At 43.6% G+C, this 4,773-nt stretch overlaps 1 pseudogene; it reads left to right on the top strand.

The window, feature by feature from the left end:
- The first annotated feature begins 3,373 nt into the window (after positions 1–3,373).
- Positions 3,374–3,724, top strand: LOC112393278 (transmembrane protein 14A pseudogene; annotated as a pseudogene).
- Positions 3,725–4,773: the final 1,049 nt, after the last annotated feature.

Here is a 4,773-nt window from a genome sequence, read left to right as displayed (position 1 = left end):
CGTCCCCTGCATCGGCAGGCGGACCCCCAACCACTGCGCCACCAGGGAAGCCCCCTTTTTTTTTTTTAAACCCCACATTTATTTTTTTATTTTTTGCCTGTGTTGGGTCTTCGTTTCTGTGCGAGGGCTTTCTCTAGTTGTGGCAAGCAGGGGCCACTCTTCATCGCGGTGCGCGGGCCTCTCACTACCGCGGCCTCTCTTGTTCCGGAGCACAGGCTCCAGACGCACAGGCTCAGGAGTTGTGGCTCACGGGCCTAGTTGCTCCACGGCACGTGGGATCTTCCCAGACCAGGGCTCGAACCCATGTCCCCTGCATTAGCAGGCAGAGTCTCAACCACTGCGCCACCAGGGAAGCCCTCTTCAGCATCTTTAGATGCTCCACAGTAACTAGCTCCTTGGTCTGCCCAAAGCAAGCCTTCAGTAAATGCCAGCAATCCGCTGACTGACTCACACAGTGCCTAACTGAATACTCTTTATGCTCCTGCTCTGGGCAGGTACATCTCTTTTCTCCATCAAGTTGATTCCTGTGTCCCATTAGCTCTAGTGACTTTCTGTCCGATCTACCCTTCTCTCTTCATCCCTCCCTCCTTGGCCCAGGATCAGGGATGGGCCACCTCTCACTTGGACTCTTGCAATCTCATTCCTATTGTCCTCCCTGACACTGTCATCCTTTTAATACTAAATTCTGAACATGACACTCCCTTTCAAACTCTTCAGTGCCCTCCCCTCCCTGCAAAATGAAAATTCTCGGGATAATATAAAAGGCCAGCCCACCTGTCCATCTGTCTAACTTACATTTCCCGTTAAACCCAGGATCCTATTGTAAATTCCGGTATAACCAAACAATGTTCCAACATGCCACCTCTCTGAGATCCTTTCTTTAGGTAGGCTGTTTCCTTGGCCTGGAATGTGCACCCCTACCTGTGGGCCTGGGCAACTGCCACTCATTCCTCTCTGCTCCAAACAGCCTCCTCTGAAACCTTCCCCTTACTTCCCTAACAAGACACAGTTGATCTCACTTCACCTGGCGCACACCTCCAACAGAGTACTCCTCACATTGTAATTGAATTTGTTTGGAAGTGTTTCTCACTCATAGACTGTGAATTCCTCCAGGGAAGCAGCTGTCTCTCTTCTTATTTGAATCCTTGGTACTTGTTACTAACAGGTTGAGGGAGCTCTAACCAGAGAAGGCACTCAATTCCAATTCATCTTGATTGAATGCAAGAAAGGACAAGGGCTGACTAGTCATTTCCTTGAAAACTTCATTCATCTATTCATATTCTGTATCCATCCGTTTATTGACTGCTTCCTAAAAATGGGTAGATTATTGTAATGGACACCCCTGAGAGGCTTAGTAAAAATGAGGCCACTTCACTTGTCAGGCCAGAGGCACTGAAAGCCAAGCTAACACACTTCAGAGTTTTGCTCAGGGACAATGTAGGCCAATTATTAGGGACAACACGTAAATATAATAAAGAGAATAATGCACATCACCATCATCATCATCATAATGGTATCTCACGTGTGTACATCACTTCACAGTTTATAAAGAACTTAGATGTTTGCAACCTAGTTATCACAATTTAAAGCACTAGAAATACTTGGGAGGGGGGTTCTGGGTTACGATCATCTCTAATTTATTAACATAAATGAGGCTTAGAAAGATTACGTGGCTTGTCTAAGTTTACTTCGCGTGATAGCCCAGTTCTTTACCTTTTCCTGTACACATACCTTTAGCCATCAAACTTTGCAGTTCTTCCACTTAGACTCTGGCTCTACCTACATAACTTACTTTGACTAATGGGATGTCAGCAAGCATAATACCAGCAGAGGTTTGAAAAGCTGATGCACACCTGGGCTTCCTGGCTCTTGCCCTCTGCCATCACCATGGGAAGCACCTGCCCAGGCTAGCCTGTTGGTCCCAGAGGAAGGAGGGAAAATACCCAGAGCAGAGACTAGTCACCTCAGCCATCCAAACCGTGACTATATAGACAGCTAAGAATCTAGACACGTGAGTGAACTGGGTCAAGGCTAGAAGAACTGCTCAGTTTGGCCCAGACTAAGTCATTACCCTCATTCATGAATTAACTATATGCTTATTATTTTAAGCCACTTAATTTGAAGGTCGTTATATATAAGGGATTATTATGACAATCTACCCAGTTAATAAAATTAAAACCAGGACTAGAGAAGATTCTTATTGCAGTCGTTCTTTACAGATATTGGCAAATCTGTATACATTAGGTGCCTGGGTATTGAAGGTTGAACATATCCAATTTCAAGAGTCCAGGTGCTACTCCATTTCCCGGGGACTATCGACCTTGGGTAGTCCTGTGACTCAGTGAGAGAGTGCAGATATACTTCTTTATATCATGGACAGCTCATAATTTTCTAACTTCCAAAGTATCCCTCCTCTCAGAAAAACAATGTTTTTATAGCGTAATATCCCAGGCTATGCTAAATTGTGATTTGGAGACCAGTTGGAGTTAGATGAAGGCACCCACTCATGGGAGGCAGTTCCTGGGTCAGAAATGGGAGGAAGGAAGAGACGGATGAAGAGGCCAGTAGGAGATGTTTTTTCCAAGCCCCTCTAGCAATCAAGTATAATTAACCCAGGGAGAGAGGAAGGTCATGACACAGGATCCGGAACATGGGATTTGGCCAGCTGGGTCAGGACAAGAGGATGCACGTGGAGGCAGAGATAATGCTTTGGGGCCCAGGTAACAAAGAATCTCTTATAGTGGAACTCAGAATATGACTCTCGTGAAGGGAGAACAGAACGCTCTTCAGTAGCCCTGGACCTTGGCAGCATTTGTTGTGCTGGGCAGAACCGCTCTTGGTGGAGACATGGTACACTTAGGGGCTCGGCATCCATGGTTCTGAGTGAACCACGCCTCATGCCTCACCACATGTCTCGTGGGTACCAAACACTACCGAGTGGTCAGGGACAAAATCCAGAAGCAGTGTCCTCTGGGCTAAATGGAAAATCAGAAATAACCAGGTGGCTCTGAAGTGGGCGTTAAGGCCCTGCGTTTATGTAGGTGGGAACTAGGGACAACAAAGCCAATTTTAGTGTGAAAATCAGCGTTTAATCTAGAGGCTAGTGATGCCAAGAGGCTCAGCTTCCAACTACTAAAATTAAAATTGAGAGTGCTGAGAGGTAGCACACAGAGTCAGAAGGCGCTGGCGGCGGGGTCAGCTTCCAGACCGTAGCAAGTATTTACGGAGCACCTGCCTAGTGCTTGGCAGTGAGGTTGATGCTGTGAGAAAGACAGGACGAACTGAACCTGAGCTTAGTCCTCAAGGAGTTGGACTGGCCCAGAGGAGAGAGAAATTCAACGTTAGTAACTCTACACCAGACTTGACCTTGCCAATGGACCTGGTTGGTTTTCGTTATGCAGCCCTGGTGGCATCCGTAAGCATTTGGGGATATAAGCAGAGAGGTGGTGTTCCATCTTTGATTGCTGGTCTTTTTGTTGGATTTTCGGCTGGTTATGGAGCTTACTGTGTCTCCAATGACAAGCGAGGTGTAAAACGATCACTGTTTACAGCTTTCTTCCTGGACACCACAATGGGGGTGAGGTTTAAGAGATCCAAGAAAATCATGCCAGCTGGGCTGGCTGCAGGTTTAAGCCTCAAGATGCTTCTGAGACTTGTCTTATCGCTGCTCTTGTCTCACTCTGAGAATTCGGAGGAACTGAAACCTAAATTCGTGTCATTCTGATGTAACGGGCAGAGCCTATTCTTTGTATTGAAAAGATAAATTTCAATATGGAAAGTTCAACATGGTCTTATTTTATGTTACAAACTATAAAAGACATACCATCACCTCTAATATGGACAATAGTTTAAGGGTTTTTTTTAAACAAATGGTTTAACTGTTTTCTAATTATCACATACTGGTTTCATTAAAGATATTTAATAAATTGTGATACACTCTTTGATTTGCTGTCATGTTTTATAGATGTGGTATTTTTTTTGATAGTTCCAAATACTCATGTCTGAAATAAGTTTAAATTAAACTACAACTTATCAGATGATGGAATGCCCCTTAAGTGGGCTTCACAAAATGCTAATGTTATCTATTTGTCATTTGTGTTATATTTGAAATCATTTTTTTTCCATTTTAATTGTATTACTGCCTTTTTTTTTCCTTAAAAAACTCTGAAGTGGGCGTTAAGGCCCTGCGTTTATGTAGGTGGGAACTAGGGACAACAAAGCCAATTTTAGTGTGAAAATCAGCGTTTAATCTATTGTATTTTAATTGTATTACTGCCTTTTTTTTTCCTTAAAAAACTCTGAAGTGGGCGTTAAGGCCCTGCGTTTATGTAGGTGGGAACTAGGGACAACAAAGCCAATTTTAGTGTGAAAATCAGCGTTTAATCTATTGTATTTTAATTGTATTACTGCCTTTTTTTTTCCTTAAAAAACTTCAGCCTCAGCACACTCTGTACCAACAGAACGTATTCAGTATTCAAATAAAACACATTCTGTTTTAAAAAATTAAGTTAAATTAAAATCGAAATGTAGTATCTCCATGATGTAATACCACACCTAACGGAAGGAATCAGATGAAAAAAGACATAATATGAAGTGTTGGCAAGGATAAGAAACATGCACTGTCGCACAACGCTGGTGGGAGTGTAAATCTGTACAACCACTACTGTTGAGCAATGTCTACCAAGGCTGACTTATTCAAATCCTCTGACTCAGCAATCCACCTTCTAGGTATAAGTCCAACAGAAATATGTCCCTCTGTCCACCAAAGACATG

This window comes from Neophocaena asiaeorientalis, unplaced genomic scaffold (genome assembly GCF_003031525.2).
Source record: "Neophocaena asiaeorientalis asiaeorientalis breed wild unplaced genomic scaffold, Neophocaena_asiaeorientalis_V1.1 scaffold64, whole genome shotgun sequence".
NCBI classification, from domain to species: domain Eukaryota; kingdom Metazoa; phylum Chordata; class Mammalia; order Artiodactyla; family Phocoenidae; genus Neophocaena; species Neophocaena asiaeorientalis.
Note: the sequence above shows the minus strand (reverse complement) of the source record. Positions and strands in the feature narration are given on the sequence as shown.